Here is a 17,911-nt window from a genome sequence, read left to right on the forward strand (position 1 = left end):
AGGCAGCCGGCAGGCAGCAGAAGTAAGCCTGCAGTACTAACTCTAACCACTGCACCACCGTGGCTCATTTTAAGAAGAGATTGGATAACCATTTGTCTGAAATGGTGTAGGGTGTCCTGCTTGAGCAGGGGATTGGACTAGAAGACCTCCAAGGTCCCTTCCAATTCTGTGATTCTGTTATTCTATGAAGGACTGTTCAAGGACCGCTTTCTTTTGCACCAGAAACTAACCGATAATGCCAGATACTAAGATATCAGATAACGTTTCAGCCAGGGGTGAAATCCAGCAGGTTCTGACAGGTTCTGGAGAACTGGTAGTGGAAATTTTGAGCAGTTCAGAGAACCGGTAGCAGAAATTTTGAGTAGTTCGGAGAACCGGCAAATACCACCTCTGGCTGGCCCCAGAGTGGGGCGGGAATGGGGATTTTGCAGTATCCTTCCCCTGCCACGCCCACCAAGCCACGCCCATAGAACCGGTAGTAAAAATATTTGGATTTCACCACTGGTTTCAGTAAGTACACAATCATAATCAGTTGTCCAGCTGCATTCTGGACCAATTCCGCTGTCCTGAGATTTCAAAATGCCTTGAATGTGGGCAGCCCCATATATAGGGCATTGCAATCATTACAAACACGATGTATTTTAAAACTTTGCTTTATCCCTTTTTGGCTCCCTTTTCCTTTCTTCATGCTGAATCTAAAATCATGAGCCAGAGATAAGGCTTGGTGGGGGATTTTTTTTAACCAGGAGCGTCTCTGACCTCACTTGAGAAAGAGCCATTCTGGATATATTCCATTTCAATCATGGTTTGGATTTGAGCTAAAGTGAGGGACAATCGTCCTTTAGCAAGAACAATATTTCCATTTCAGCAGAAGTAGTTGACTGAATCAGCAAGCTGAAGGGTTTTTCCTGAATTAGTAACAGACTGAACAACAATGGAGCAACAAAGTAGTGATTGTACTATAAATTAACAACTAATCAATGGAGCCCTTTAGCTAAGCAGCAGAGTAGATCATACCAGGCTTCGTAAAAAAAAAACCATGACATCAGATCATTTAGAATATTTTTTCCCCCTTTATACACATGAAATACAGGCTAAGGAGCAACTTTGTCCATCTCTATCAAGACCTGCTCATTAGTTCTGCACCGTAATGACTCCCTACGATTACATGTTTAATCTTAAGGAGCAAATTAACCCCTTGCTTGAACTTGTTATGGGGGAGCCCTTTGCCTCTGCTATTCCATCCCTCGTTGCAAACAAAGCAGTTTTTTTTTTATCCATAATGGTTTTATGTTTCTCAAAGAAGCAGGATCCTAAGTAAAAAAAAAAAGGGAGTACTAAAAGCTTTCTCACAGGGAAGCCCTTGAGTTATCTACAGAAAAAGGATGTGCATTTCGCTCAATCACTCATTATGTTTGGGTTGCAAACTCCACGTCAGCTATAGGCAGATGAAACATTTCTAAAGAACAACAAGAGAGCCTTCACCAATTCGAGTCACAGCATGGCAAATAACAATGAACTGGAGTAAAGTTCAAGCCAACGGAAAGAAACCACATCTCTCACCCAACGATAGAATAAGAGATACTTTCGTTCATGTGAAGTTGGGCAGTTGTGTGCAATAAGCATGTAAATTTAATGCAATTGGATTAATGGACAGCTAGCGTCAAAAATGTCATCAAAAAAGCACAACAAAGAATGTTCTTTCTGTGCCAACTCAGGAAGCTCAAACTGCCCAAGGAGCTGCTGATCCAGTTCTACAGAGGAATTATTGAATCTGTCTTCTGCACCTCCATAACTGTCTGGTTTGGTTCTGCAACCCAATAAGACAGACCCAGACTTCAGAGGATAATTAGAACTGCAGAAAAAACCATGGCTACCAACCTGCCTTCCATTGAGGACCTGTATACTGCACGAGTCAAAAAGAGGGCTGTGAAAATATTTCATTGAAAACAGACATAAACCGTTTCAACTCCTACCCTCAAAACGATGCTATAGAGCACTGCACACCAGAACAACTAGACACAAGGTCAGTTTTTTCCTGAACGCCATCACTCTGCTAAACAAATAATTCCCTCAACACTGTCAAACTATTTACTAAGTCTGCACTACTATTAATCTTCTCATAGTTCCTATCACCCATCTCCTCCCACATATGACTGTATGACTGTAACTTTGTTGCTGGTATCCTTAAGATTTATATTGATATTGTTTCCTGATTGCTTATTTGTACCCTATGACTTTCATTAAGTATTGTACCTTATGATTCTTGATGAAAGTATCTTTTCTTTTATGTACACTGAGAGCGTATGCACCAAGACAAATTCCTTGTATGTCCAATCACACTTGCCACTAAAAAGTTCTGTTCTATTCTATTCTATTCTATTCTATTCTATTCTATTCTATTCTATTCTATTCTATTCTATTCTATTCTATTCCATTCCATTCCATTCCATTCCATTCCATTCTATTCTATTCAAGACAGATTATCCAGAAATAAAGATTCAGAAAACTGGAATTTTGTAGTTTGAAGGAAAATCTCCTCCAGCTGTCCGATTTGGCATCCATGGTTGGCAAGGAGGAGCAAGTGATATCACACACATTATATTAACCTCTAACTGATTTTTTTTTTTTTTTAGCATGAGCATTAGATCCTCCCATGCTATGTAGCATATCGGGCAGCAAGGGATCTCCAATATTTTCAGTTTGGAATGAGTATGCCAGCATCTTCCCATGCTGATGTTTAAAGTCTTTAAATTGTCTATGAATGTTCTTCACCATTTTTGGAGGCGTCTGGGAGAATCCAGCTCATTGCCATCTTGGGAATTTGATTATTCTCCATACAGAGTATATGACCAGAAAGTTGGAGTCTTCTGCATGTGACAATGTTACGTGATTTGCAGGAGAAACTTTTTTGGAGCACTTCTTCATTAGTAACAAGGGCCAAATAACAAATCTTTAGGATTTGACAAAGGTATCTTTGTTGGAAGATGTCAAGCCTCTTGTTCATACTCACTCATATAATGCTCATATGTGTGTGTGAATATATGTGGATATATATGAATATATGAGCAATGGTGGCACAGTGTTAGAATGCAGTATTGCAGGCTAACTCACTGCTGACTGTCAGGAGTTCGATCCTGACCAGTTTAAGACTGACTCAGCCTTCCATCCTTCCAAGATCAATAAAATGAGGACCCAGATTGCTGGGGGTATTATGCTGACTCTGTAAACCACTTAAAGAGGGCTGTAAAGCACTGTTTATTTATTTATTTATTTATTTATTTATTTGTTTTATTAAATTTGTATACCGCCCTACTCCCGAAGGACTCAGGGCGGTGAACAGCCATAAACTAAAACATATAAATACAAAATTTAAAATAGAGATAAAACAAATTAAATAAATTTGGCTGAACCATTTTAAAACCCCAATAATTTAAAACCAAATTTAAAATTCCCATTTAAAAGAGGAAAAGTTTAGGTCAGGCCGGCTTGCTGGAATAGGAACGTTTTAAGCGTGCGACGGAAGGTACGCAGATCCGGAATCCTCCGTATCTCTGGGGGGAGCTCGTTCCAGATAGTAGGTGCCCCCACAGAGAAGGCCCTCCCCCTGGGGGCCGCCAGTCGACATTGTTTGGCCGACAGCACCCAGAGGAGCCCCTCTCTATGGGAGCGTACTGGTCGGTGGGAGGCTATTGGTGGTAGCAGGAGGTCACTGTGAAGTGATATATAAGTCTAAGTGCTATTGCTATATATTTAACTGACATGAATTATATAATTCATGTGTGTCATATGATCTAATGACACATATAATGGCTCCTACACTTTTACTAATCTAGTGTCCAGCTAGAACATAAAATGTATTTTGTATTTTAATATAAAACTGTCTTTACTTCTGATTTTCTTGCCAAGAAATTAGTATGATCTGCCTAACCCAACTAATTCCCTATCTTCTCATCAAGAATTTCCACTTTTGCGGCCGTCTTCTAAGCAACCAGTCTATCATCTTCTACTTCTAACTCAAGGGCCTGAACTCCTCCTAACTAACAATATCTAGTGCTTCTCACTAAGGGAATTTTCTAACTGACATTCAAGTTGCCCAACATTCATCGCTGTGTATTATTGTCGGTCATCCTTTTGTTCTTTCATTTCTGCTATGATCTTGGGTTTAACTGGAGTCACAACTCTTCCAAAGAAGCATCCAGCTCAGCTTAGAAATGGTCCTTTCATTTGATCTAGATAATAATGGATTTTCATGGAACAATCCGAGGGAGAAGAAAAAAAAATGTTATCCTTTTAAAGCATTCCCCAGAATGTATTAAAAACAGTTATGTCAATCCTAATGGTTTAATTAAGCAATTAAAAATATGGCAGATAATCACCCCAAAACCATTTGATCGTCTGACACCCTAAGGCACCGAGTGCTTTGGTCTGTACAGCTTTTTTTTCTTCTCCTGGAGACCCTTTTCAAATTGAAATCAGACAGAAGGTCTGGAGAGACCAAATCGATGACAGCAGATTTTAATTAAGGTGAGAAGAATAAGATAGCATTAAGGAAGAGAGATTTGGTGTGGAGCATGATTGATTGACCATATGAACCTCAAACCTTTTTGCAAGGCAGCTGAGCTTCAAGGCATCTTCAGATTGTCAGACCCCTCCCTTCCGATTACTTTCATGCATAGAGGACTCTGAATGCAAATTAAATTCCTCAGTTGTACTAGCAGAAGACAACTAATCCATGCACCCTCTCACTTTCTTCTTCTGCAGGTCACTACTTCCTTCTACTGAAATCAAACAGGATGCCATAGATGTCTATCAAAACTCCCAGCAGACATTACACCAGGTTGGAGTGCTGTAGAATAGTAGATATGGCTGGGGCCACACTAAACAGTATGTAGTGACAGCCAAGAAAGCCAATGCAATCCTAAATTGCATTAATAGAGGGATACAATCAAGATCAAGTGTGGTACTAATACCACTCTATAAAGCCTTAGTAAGACCACGCCTAGAATATGCATCCAGTTTTGGTCACCACACTATAAAAAAAATGTTGAGACTCCAGAAAGAGTGCAGAGAAGAGCAACCAGGGTGTTTAGGGGACTGGAGCTAAAACATACGATGAACGGTTGCAGGAACTGGGCCTGGCTAGTCTAGTGAAGAGAAGGAGCAGGGGAGACATGATAGCATCTTCCAATATTTGAGGGGCTGCCACAGAGAGGAGGAAGGGGGTCAAGCTATTTTCCAAGGCACCTGAAGACTAGACAAGGAATAATGGATGGAAACTGATCAAGGAGAGATTCAACTTAGAAATAAGGAGGAGTTTTCTGACAGTGAGAACAATCAGCCAATGGAACAGAAGTTGCCTTCGGAAGTTGTGGGAGCTTCATCACTGGAGGCTTTCAAGGGGAGACTGGGCTCCTATCTGTCAAAAATGATGTAGGGTCTCATCAACAATGATGTAGGGGGTGGGTGGGTTGGACAAGAAGACATACAAGATCCCTTCCAACTCTGTTAATCTGTAATCTGTAAAAACAAACAGGCTGTTTGTAGTCTACCTATATGGTAATCTAGAATATAACCTTGTAGCTGAAGGTAGTCCTAGCTCTGTTGTGGCTCAGTTGCCAGAAAGGAGTTGTTGAAGTGTGAAACAGGTGCTTGGAGTCAGCAGCAGGTAACAGGCGTATCTGTTCAGTAGCGGTAAACCCATTTAGACAGGAAAAAATGTGTGTAGGTCAAGGTTGAACTGTGGGGTCCTTGATGCTCTCTGAGCTTGGTTGTTTTCTTGCAGATATTTCCTTACCCAACTAGGTAACATCATCAGTGCTAGAAGGGTAGGTGGTTTGCAGAGCAAAGGGAGAGGAAGAGGAGGAGCTGTGAGTCCTTGATGCTCTCTGAGCTTGGTTGGGTTTTTTTTGTGGACATTTCATTACCCAACTAGGTAACATCATCAGTGCTATACTCTCAGCCTAATTGGTTGCGTTCTTCTTAGGAGACCACTGTCCTGATAGTTGAAATTCACTGATGCCATCTACAGAGGTGATGGTTGTAGGGCTATCACACCTGAGTCGTAAAAATCCAGGTGAATGCTAGGAGGCAGCAGACCGATAGAAGAATCCATAACCTTTGCGGTTCCAGCAATTATCTGGAGTTTGCTTAAGGATCTTAAATGCAAGGTTATTTACAACTTGTGTATTTTGCTTCTATCAATATACTCCATTTTCAGAGGTCCAGCCATTACTGTATATTCTTCCACCCTGTATCTATTCATTTTGGATCATATCGAGGTTCTAAGATCATGAGGTCAGGAGTTTCTGCAGGACAAAAATGGTCAAAATATCAAGATGGCAGCCCCAAGAATATAACTGAAAATCAGGTAGAGATTTGATGGCATTGTTGTGACTGCAAACTTGGTTTCCCCGCCCCCCCATTCCTTGCAGACACCTCCCAAACATATAGATCTGTGAGAAAATAATCCTCCAGTTTTCGCTTTCTTAGATTGGAGCCATTGATAAATGGATAATAGAATGAAACAGATATTAGGACCAAAATAGGCCTAGTGTTTTATGATGAGCAGAATTTGGTATGAGAGAGAGGCAGAAATGGGAGGAAAAAGACAAGGTGAGGCAAGGCAGTTTGTTCAAGAAAGGACACAAAAATTCAGTATATGTTGACTAGAAATGGAGAAAAAAAATGCTCCAAATAATTTCCCTTTGAAATAGAATAGAGGCTGTTCTAATGTCTGTCTGTCTGTCTGTTTGTCTGTCTGTCTTTAAAGCTATCATCTATCTATCTACCTATCATCATCATCATCTCTATTAATCTATCATCTATGTCTGTCTGTCTGTCTTTAAATTTATCAATCATCTATCATCTGCCTGTCTGCCTGCCTGCCTGCCTGCCTCCCTATCTATCTATCTATCTATCTATCTATCTATCTATCTATCTATCTATCTATCATCTATCTATCTATCTATCTATCTATCTATCTATCTATCTATCCATCTATCTATCTATCCATCATCATCATCATCTCTATCTAATGTATCATCTTTATATGTCTGTCTTTAAATTTATCTATCTATCATCTATCTATCTCTACTCCCTTTAACTGAGGGTGGAAATGTCTTATATTTAAAATTGTCTTCTTCTCAGGTAGACAGTGTCCCAGCTGGAAACTGGCCAGCAACTTGCATCGTTTAACTTGTGCTCAAATAGTGGAGTTATTTCTAATCGAGGAACTTCATTTTTTAAAAAATAAATAAATAAATAAAAATGAAGGAATCCTTCCAGTTGGTCCTGAAATCACTGCAACCATTAGTCAGCTTCTCCTTCACTACGCTTTTATAGAGATATAAGCCCTGAGTTAATTTACTTCTTTTATTGCTTCTTCGTGGTCATTTTATATTACTTACCAGCTGTCAGCCTGGTTTCTCTTACAAGGTAGTGAAGTGTTTACAAAACGCACCAGGAGATTATTAGAGATTTGCTTCTTATTTGCAAATGTATTACACACTTTGTAGCAATACGTCTTGCAGATTATTGTCTTCCCAATAATGAACTCTTCTGAAGTTACTACAGAGAGCTACCATAATTCGCAACAGCCCCCAAATCTGGGTTTCTCCCCCCCTCCCTTTTTTTTTTTTGAAAGAAGATTGGCTGATGCAACCGAACCCTGTTTTACAAATAACGTTTCCCAAGAGACATCTTCCGTCATCTTAATATCAATTAAACTTTGTGACTGCACCACCGTCGGGAAGTACAAATGTTATTCTTGGTAGCAGCAACTTCTCTTGATGTTTCTCTCCTCTTATAATTGGTGGGGTTGATGTTTGATAGAAAGGAGGAACAGGTGGCCCCGTTCCTTGGCTGCTCGCAGTAGGCTCGGCAAGAGGAAAAGGATTAATTGGCATCCTAAGGAAAAATATAATTGTAAGGAAGAGCCAGGGGGTTATCCCTAGATCGGTGGGGGCTGGTGCACAAGGTCTCCCCCCCACTGGAACTTTTCATACCTTGAAGAGCAAGTTGGAGACAAAAGAGAGAGACCACTGCTGTTTCTTGATTTTCGCATTCAGTGAAATGGCTAACCTTCCTCTGTTCCGTGCCCATTCTCACGCTGGGTGCCTTTCCTCCGAGGTTCACAGTTTCAATCAAGGGAGTGTGTTTTGACTGTGAAATTATGTCGGCATGGTAAGCAGGCCTATAAGTGTCTCTCTTTCTCTCTGTGGGTATACGTGGGAGCCTGGGTCCTTCTGAATTATTTGTGCCAGGAAGTTAAACATTAATGAGAGTAACGCCAGCCTCCCTCAATGCCACACGGCGTCCACAAATTTCACGAGCGTTATTTACTCACCAAGGATGAGCCGAGTGAAAAGACCTTTCGTTTTCGGCGAGAGGTAAATGGGTTTGATTTTCTCCCATGCTACACTTTAAAAAAAAAGAGAGAGCACTTTGAAAAATAACAATTAAAAAAATAGAGGTGAGAATGAGTCCTGTAGCTCAGAGGACAATCAAAAACATAGAACATGACAAGTGACGAATGAAGCATCGCTCCAAACATGTTCCTAGAGCTGATTAAGGTGATTGGCAGCCCCCCGCCCCACTTTTTATTAAGTCATAATAATTGACAAAACCACCATTAGTCTATTTATATCAAGGCAAGGTATAAATAATTAAAAAAAATTGATAGCATGAAAAATGCTTACAGATGTTTATTTACCGTGAAATTAGTACCCAATGATGTATATTCCAAAACAAGAGTTTTGAGTTAAGAAAAAGTTTGGTGAAACACACGTATACATTTTCATAAGGATCTAAAATATCTCCCTCACAACGAAATATAGAAATGAGACAAAGTTCACTATTTGAGGCTATTTGCTTCAACATTAATTTTGAAGAACAAAACTGTGAACTTTTTGGAACATCTGAAATAACAGTGAAATGTTTAGAACTTTTGAACTAATTCAGTAGAAAAAGGGGAAAGGCATGGAAGCTAAAGAAAACAAGGCCCCTTGGATGTTTGTTTGTTTGTTTGTTTGATTGTTTGTTTGTTAAATTTATTTGCCACCCATCTAGTTGTGGAGTTATTCTGGGTGGTTTACAATAAAAGAAAAAACAATTATAAAAAATGTAAGCATAACAATAGAAAAGGAATAAAACAATAAAAATAAACTAGGGAAGTACAATAATGTAAAATTTAAAAAGATGGTGGAGGAAGACCAGGAAGTGCAGGAGGGACGTGGGGTCAGCTAATTAGGCCAATATACATTTCCCTCGCACATATGTGCTAGTCGTTCCTGACTCTAGGGGGCGGTGCTTATCTTCATTTCAAAGCCGAAGAGCCAGCGCTGTCTGAAGACGTCTCCGTGGTCATGTGGCCGGCATGACTCAGTGCCAAAGGTGCATGGAACGCTGTTATCTTCCCATCAAACGTGGTCCCTATTTTTCTACTTGCGTTTTTTATGTGCTTTCAAACTGCTAGGTTGGCAGAAGCTGGGACAAGTCACGGGAGCTCACCCCGTTAGGCAGCACTAGGGATTCGAACTGCTGAACTGCTGACCTTTCAATCAACAAGTTCAGCATCTTAACCACTGAGCCACTCGTCCCCTAGGGTTTCTTAGATATGGATAAATGTTATAATTTAAATTTTTTGATGATTCTGGTGTTTTGAGAAATAGATTCAGTATACAGGTCTATTTCATTGTACAACTTAATTGTTCTCTATGAAATTTGGGAGTCCTGGATTAAAGCTGGATTTGCAGTAAGAGCAGGGATGGCATTGTGGTATTATTGGTGGCCAGATGGAGAGTTTTGGCTGGCCTCTCCGGAAAAAAGAGAGATTGTGAGTTTGCCCACACATACTCTGGATAGCTGCTCCTCATGAGTAAACTGCAGGAACTGAGTTTCTGCATTCAGCTCATAAGTTGAAGACCTGAGAGTTGAAGGATATTGGATAATACTTCCTAGTTGCCGAGTAGCAGTAAAATGAAGATTTGCAGTACCTATTACTGCAAAGAGTTGGAGGAGAACTTGGAGGTCTTCTAGTCTAATTTCCTGTTCAAGCAGGAAATCCTAAACCATTTCAGACCAATTGTCAGACCTGCCACAATCTGATCTCCTAGGAAAGTAAAAACTCTCAACTCCCTTTGGTTGAAGTGAAAAGGCACTTTTACTTAGAGATATTGATCGCAGTAAAGTCAAGTGGAATATAAAATCCCCGCGTGCTAATACAAAATTAAACCTCTGGTTTCCCCTAGCTCTCCCCTCGCGGTCCACCTGTGTGAAGCCAATCCAGCATCCAGATTGTTACGAGAAATGCTGAGGTGTTTGGGCTGGTGAAATTCCACTCTCAGGGCAAACGGCCTTGAAGATGCCAGCCTGCCAACAAAACCGGATTCCAAATGACTTGTTCTGTCCCCCCACCTCACATAGGCAGACACACGAGCAAAAGACGTCTATCAGTAATTTATTTTTACAAGCCGACCTGAATCCCTTTGGCAGATAAAAGTTCTGGCAGCTACTTTCCGAATGCCTGCCAAGGTTCTTATCACCTCTAGAAACAGGAGTCAGCATATCTGTAGTCCGTTGCTGGGGCAACCAAGAGTTCACAAGGCACAAAAGAGTAGTCAGAAGTCATTCACAAAGTCCAAACCTTAATTCCAAAAGATATCCCATCCGAAGCTCACGATATGCAGTTTTTGTCCATCACAGAGCCTGCAGAGCAACCCCACCCACTTTTATCCCCGGTGGGGCATGGCTCAGTGACTCAGCAATCTCTGGCCCTTCCCCACCTCTTCCTTTGCTGCGCACGCCTCTCCCTCCGACGCTGCCTGGGATCAATCCAAGATCGATCTTCATCACTCCCTATTAGTGGGTGCTCCGACATGTCTTCCTCCTGGCCTTCAGCTGGAACCTGAGGCGTTGCCAGAAAGGAGGGTCCTGGAGAGGGAGGCCTTGTCAGTTCCTCCCCATCACTTTCAGAGTCATCTTCCTCCATGAGGACAGGCTCCGGATCCGGAGTCACATCACCACTCTTTTCTTCCTTAACTGTCACTTCCCCCCTCCCAGTTTCCCATCATAAAGATATACATCTTTATTGCTCAGTTGTTCCTCCTTCCTTTCCCCGATTGATGACAGAATGCCAGCAAGGTGCCAAGCCGAAGCTGGTAGATCTGACACAAATGGTTGTCCAATCTCTTATTTGTTTATTTATTTATTTATTTATTTATTTGTTTGTTTGTTTGTTTGTTTGTTTGTTTGTTTGTTCGTTTGTTCGTTTGTTCGTTTGTTCGTTTGTTCGTTCGTTCATTCATTCATTCATTCATTCATTCATTCATTCATTTATTTATTTATTTATTTATTTATTTATTTATTTATTTATTTATTGAATTTGTATACCGCCCTACTCCCGAAGGACTCAGGGCAGTGAATAGCCAAATAAAATACATATAATACAAATATTAAAAAACCATTACAATACAATTAAATAATTGGCCCAGAAACGAAATTTAAAACACCCCAAATTCATAAGACAAATTTAAAATTTAAAAATTTTAAAAGTTATTTAAAAAGTTTAAAAGAGAGGTTAGGCCAGGGCGGCCTGCTGAAAAAGAAATGTTTTGATGGCATGGCGGAAAGCGTGCAGGTCCGGGATCCTCCGTATCTCTGGGGGGAGCTCGTTCCAGATGGCGGGTGCCCCCACAGAGAAGGCTCTCCCCCTGGGGGCCACCAGTCGACATTGTTTGGCCGACGGCACCCTGAGGAGCCCCTCTCTATGGGAGTGTACTGGTCAGTGAGAGGCTACTGGTGGCAAACTTGCACCAGTTTAAAAACTTTCAGTGTTGGAGCACCAATAACTTCTGGAGGCAAGTCGCTCTACTGATTAATTGTTCTCACTGTAAGAAAATTTCTCCTTAGTTCTAGACTGGTTTTCTCCTTGATCTACAGTATTTCCATCCATTGCTTCTTCTCCTGCAAAAATTTTACTAAATTTACTAAAATCTTATTTTGATTTTGTTATAGAGATGCATAAATTAAATCAAAACTTGGATGTGACATCTGTTCATGCTTTAGATCGTAATCTAATAATGGCAGGAGAGGGCTTGTCAAATGATCTATTTCTTGTTTTATTATTTCAATTTAGGTAGCTGTGCCAAACATCTCTTCAAAGGTAGGATGTTATTTTAAACATTGAATCACATTTGCATGGCTTGGTTTTAGCAAGGAGGCTGCAGAGTGATAAAGAGGTATCAAGAGAACTATCAACAGTGGCCTCTCTCTCCCAGCAACGAGAGAGCACCAACAGAACTCTGATAATCCTATTTCAAGCATCCTACTGATATGCTAGATAAACAGAAGTTTCATCCACAACAACTGAGAAATTGCGAAGCTGGCATTCTCTTGGGCACAAACAACCAGACCCACACATGAAGAATTCAATTAGCTCTTTTATAGCTCAAGCGTAGACATGGGAATCTTCTCGGACAGACATTGGCACACGGCACATAAGGATCAATGGAATTCAAGAAGCATCGGACTTCACCCTCTTGTGCCCATGTAGGGATTCCAGACTAGTTCCCTGTTTGACCCCCTCCACCTGGCTTAAGTGGTCTATCCCCAACAGATCTGTACTGTATTAAATTCAATATAGTAACTTGCTTGAATTCCCAGGTGGGTCAATGAATGTTCCAGGTGAAGAATCATGTTTGTCCCTTTTTGGCAGATTGTGATGACCCAGGGCATGGCACAAAGGCAACACAGCCAGAAAACAAATATGAGTCCCTTTATTAGCTCCAACTTTGCCCCCAACATCCTGTTTACTTTCCTGTCTGGAGAAAAACTCTCCCACAAACTGTAACAGCCATTGGCTGAAAATACTCCAGTCCCAAGTGTTATAAACAGAAAACTTCGAACTATAAATCCAACAAGATAAGGTAATTAATCCAGCAGGGCAAACAAGATAAGGAGTTCCAGAAGTGAAGTAGCAGTAAATCAAACCAGTTGGGAGGATGCCAGGAACTCAGATAAAGCAGTTAACACAAGTTGAACTCAGCGTTTGTTCCCAACAACCGCCCCTCCCATTTGCCTCTCCTTTAAACTCCATTCCCAGGTGTGCCTTGTGAAGGGAATCGGGGCCCTTTCCTCCCTCTTAAACCATACAACCCATGTTGCTCTCTTCTCCATTCTTCCCTGCGTGCCCTAGGATGAGGAGGGAGTGGGCCTTGGTCTTCATCTGAACCCCCTCTCCCTTGTTCTAGCTCTCCCCTGCTCTGCCCAGCCTGACTTTGCCCTTCCCCAGTTTCCTCCACAGCCAACGGAGCCACTCTCTCACTCTCTGTCAGCTGTTCATCTTCCCCCTCAGATTCAGACTCCGACGGGGTGCATGACACAGATCTTCTAGAACCACAAATTAAAAAATGGTCTTGATTTGCATGAGTTGATGAGGAGGAGAACATTGGATGCAAGGCTGGCAATGTGGGCTCTCCCCTCCTCACTGTTAATCCTTGTACATGCTGAAGACTGTATGGTGAAAGGAAGATGGGAGCAGCTTTTCACACTTATAAAACTGGGCCCAATTTTATTGGAAAAAAAAAAAACAACAACCCACAAATCTCAGCTAAGGCTGTGCCATTTAGGGCACAAATGGAATTCTTATGCCATTATCCATTTTATTGTCCTTGTCATGAAGAATCCTTTCAAACTCTCCAATTATGCTCCTTTCATGGGCTTTTTTTCTCCTTCCTTCTGAGGAGGAGGAGGGGGGTCCCAGCAAAAAAAGAAAAAAAAACCCCACAACACTATTGCTAAGAAAGTCCCGTCAAGATTCTCTCCCCTTTTCACTCAGCATTCTTCCTTTCCCTGCAAGGAGAGCTTTAATGCATTATAATTGAACGATTTTATTGTCTCAGGCCCTCATTGTAATGTTTCAATGATGGAAAGAGACTGGTTCGATTTGACAACTTAATGCGACATTTGTGGTCATTTGAACTCTTTAATGCTGTTGGGCACAACAATTGCTCATCATTGCACCTTGCTCCTCCGCAGATCTCTACAAGAGGACGCCAGTAAATAAGACCTGAAAAAGGACAGAGAAGGCCACTCTTAGAGCAAGAGGAGGGTGGTCTTCTATTAAAATATTTTCCCTTCCTGGAAGTTAAATGCAAATTCAAATAATTGATAAAATGCCTGAAAAGAAATGAGGGAACCTAGGTAATGGCGGTGTCAGATATGTATGTATGAAGCTAAAGTAAGAATTGGCCTAGCAAAACGGAGCAAAAACTTGATTTTGAAAAATGTGAGTCCTAGTTTTAGTCAGGAAACCTTATAGGTTTAGTTAGAAGGGACTGTAAGGATCATCTAGACCAACCCTCTAAGAACGTGCATAACAACCAGTTCAGCCTCTTCCTAAATTCCTCCAGTGATAGAGAACTCATACTTCCATAGATAGATTATTCTATTGTTGCATGGATCTTACCATTAAGAAGTTCTTTTGTCCTGATATTTAAATGAAATCTAGGTAGCTGCAATTTATAAACATTATTTTTAAGAGATTAACAGATTAACAGAGTTGCAAGGGACCCTGTAGGTCATCTAGTCCAACCTACCGCGCAAGCAGACTCTGCGCCATTTCTGACTGATAACAGACCAGTCTCTTCTTGAAAGCCTCCAGTGATGAAGTTCCCACAACTTCTGAAGGCAACTTCCGTTCCATGGATTGATTGAACTCACTGTCTCACTATTTCTGATCCTAGGTTCTGTGGCCATGGTCATTTTGTCCTGTCCATTTTTGCTCTGGCACTCTTTTATAGATTTGAACCCAAACTACCATGTCTCTTCTCAGTCTTCCTTGATCCACATTGAACATCCTAAGATCCTTCACTCTCTTCCTATTCCTTTTCCTCTAGTTCCTGTATTCTCTCTCTCTCTCTCTCTCTCTCTCTCTCTCTCTCTCTCTCTCTCTCTCTCTCTCTCTCTCTCTCTCTCTCTCCCTCTCTTTCTCTCTCTCTCTCTGTGCCTCTTTTGAACCCTCCAACGAACCAATATCCTTCTAGAAATTTGGTGCTCACATCCTTTGTTTTCCCAAACAAGCCTACACCAACTCCAACAGCTTCAGATAATCACTAGCAAAGTGGCCTTCTCTGCCCATTTGCTGTAAAAATTTCTGAATCCATGAGGGATGCCTGTTAAAAATTAGGAGGGAAATGATTAATGGTACAATTGTGTCAAAGCATTAGAGATGGAAAAAGTGAAGATGAAAGCAAGAATTTAATATGGAATGTATCCCTCAAATAGGGCTGATTGCTAGAGGAATAAAATGTGACACAATTGCTTGTCTTTCTTTCTTTCTTTCTTTTTTCTTTCTTTCTCTTTCTTTTTTCTCTTTCTTTCTGTTTCTTTTTCTTTCTGTTTTCTTTCTGTTTCTGTTTCTTTTCTTTCTTTCCCTTTCTTTCTTTCTTTCTTTTTCTTTCTTATTTTTGCTTTCTTTCTCTTTCTTTCTTTCTTTCTTTCTTTCTTTCTTATTTTTGCTTTCTTTCTCTTTCTTTCTCTTTCTTTCTCTTTCTTTCTTTCTCTTTCTTTTTTCTCTTTCTTTCTTTCTCTTTCTTTTTTCCTTCTTTCTTTCCTTCCTTCTAGAAAAGAGATTCAGGAAAGTATTATAAAGATATAGCTCAGACAACTTAGCATTTTTTTTTCAGGCAAATTAGTAAAGCCAGTAACGAAAGAAGATATACAGCATCTAGAGGAATCTGCATGGATTCTGCAAATGTCAGCTTCCCTCAGCAAAGTTAAATCCCTCCTCCTCAAACTTCTGGATCTTTTTGACAGTGTCAACAGACACATGGATGGAGGTGACCTTGTCAACCTTCTGTATTTGGGCTTTCAAAAAGCCCTTTGACCAAATTCCTTATCAAAGGCTATTGAGTGAACTTAGTGGTCATGGGATAATAGGACCTGTCCTTTTATGGATTACTAACTAGTTAAAAAGAATAACGGAAAGAAAAAGAAGATAGGCATAAATAGGCAATGTTCTCAAAGGAGAGAAATAAGACGTGGGGTCCCTCAAAGATCTGTATGGGGAGCAGTGATTTTTTCAGTGGGATCACAAATGATTCTAATGGAGTGGCTTGATGTCAGCAGACCAAATTTGTAAAGGATACCAAATTATTAAGGCTAATGAGAAGCAGAAATGATTCCAACAGGGCTATTTTTATGTTCCTAAGGATGAGTTCAGGAAATTCCATTTATCACAAGGTAAGAAACTCATCTTCATGATTAATGCAGTAACACCCACATTAGGATAACTGTACCAGGAGTTGTTTCTGAAGATTCATGAAAGCTGTGGCTGATATGAAGTGTATCTCCCTAGGTATTACATTTACAGTTTGGTGTAGTGGTGAATTGGTTAAGGCACAAGGCCTAGAAAGCAAAAGACCATGCCTTCTAGTCCCACATTAGGTACAAAGCCAACTGGATGACCTTGGGCCAGTTCATAATCTCTCAGCCCTAGGAAGCAGACAATGGCAAGCCACTTCTGAAATCTTGCCAAGAAAATCTCAAGGACTGGTGTCAGCAGTCACCAAGAGTCAACCTTGATTTAAAGGCACAAAGACACACACAGGTTAAGTGAGATGGCTAAATAGTATTGTATGATGGCAGTTCTTAAGGTAGCAATAGCACTTAGACTTATATATCACTTCACAGTGCTTTACAGCCTTTTCTAAGTGGTTTACAGAGTCAGCCTATTGTCCACCAACAATCTGGGTCCTTATTTGACCAACCTTGAAAGGATGGAAGGCTGAGTCAACCTTGAGCCTGGTGAGATTCGATCTGCCAAATTGCAGTCAGTCGGCAGTCAGCAGAAGTAACCTGCAGTACTGCACTCTAACTACTGCGCCACCACGGTTCTATCTAAGATAGTATTTTGCTGCCTGTTTTCTACATCAATATATAGAGCTAACATCAATCTCTAATGCCCTAAAGTACTTAGGACACAAGTATTAAAACAGTTTTTCTACAATAGACCCCAGCCTCTATATTACCACCTCCTTAGAAGATACTTCTCATAATTCTGTCTTTGGATCTGACTTGCAGAACAGTGAGTTAGAATAGGAAGTTCTCAGTGGCAGAAATGGGGAATTTTCCATGGGATAACCATGGGATTAAGGGTTCTTGGTGCTCCCTGAGTTTTATTGTTTTCTTGCAGAAGTTTCATTACCTAAACTAGATAACATCCTCCATGCTAGTAAGGAACCATGGAATTACTAAGGAATCAGACATCAGCCGACACAGTCTTCTTAAATTGCAACCACAGATTCTCTGGCAGAGAACATACAGCAGATCCCATGTGATTCAGACTCAGATCTTCTTGCATTCCCAAGCATTTCTGGAATAGCTATTCCTTCAGAACATGAGAGAAATTATTGTTTTTCTTGTGGATTATTTTATTGAATTGTTTGTATTGCTTTTCTTCAGCAGACCACAAGGAAGGAAGGAAGGAAGGAAGGAAGGAAGGAAGGAAGGAAGGAAGGAAGGAAGGAAGGAAGGAAGGGTAGAAAGAAGGAAGGAAGGAAGGAAGGAAGGAAGGAGAGGGAGGGAAGAAGGAAGGAAGGAAGGAAGGAAGGAAGGAAGGAAGGAAGGAAGGAAGGAAGGAAGGAAGGGACCAAATCAGGAATATTCTGAAGCAAGAACATTATTCAAATGAATTTTTTTTTAATGTTCACTTGGCAGTCTCCTTCATTTTTTGCTCTTCACACAGGACTGGCCAGATGCCTCTGAGAAACCCACAAACTGGATATGAGGTCTTTCTAGAGACACTCTTCTACTGTGGTTGCCTAGCAACTGTCATTTAAAAGCATTCTACTTCTACTTTTGGAGCCACGTGCATAGCCATCCTCCTAACCAACGGTTCATAAGAGCCTTT

General features: G+C 40.8%; 1 long non-coding RNA gene across 1 annotated transcript; it reads right to left on the reverse strand.

The window, feature by feature from the left end:
- Positions 1 to 15,239: 15,239 nt before the first annotated feature.
- On the reverse strand, positions 15,240 to 17,374 carry LOC132712631 (uncharacterized). The gene is made up of 2 exons (XR_009623294.2): positions 17,207 to 17,374; positions 15,240 to 15,620 (listed from the first exon to the last, which is right to left on the reverse strand). It is a non-coding gene; the product is annotated as an uncharacterized LOC132712631 (long non-coding RNA).
- Positions 17,375 to 17,911: the final 537 nt, after the last annotated feature.

The sequence above is a fragment of the Pantherophis guttatus genome, chromosome 13 (genome assembly GCF_059756535.1).
Source record: "Pantherophis guttatus breed Tessera chromosome 13, ASM5975653v1, whole genome shotgun sequence".
NCBI classification, from domain to species: domain Eukaryota; kingdom Metazoa; phylum Chordata; class Lepidosauria; order Squamata; family Colubridae; genus Pantherophis; species Pantherophis guttatus.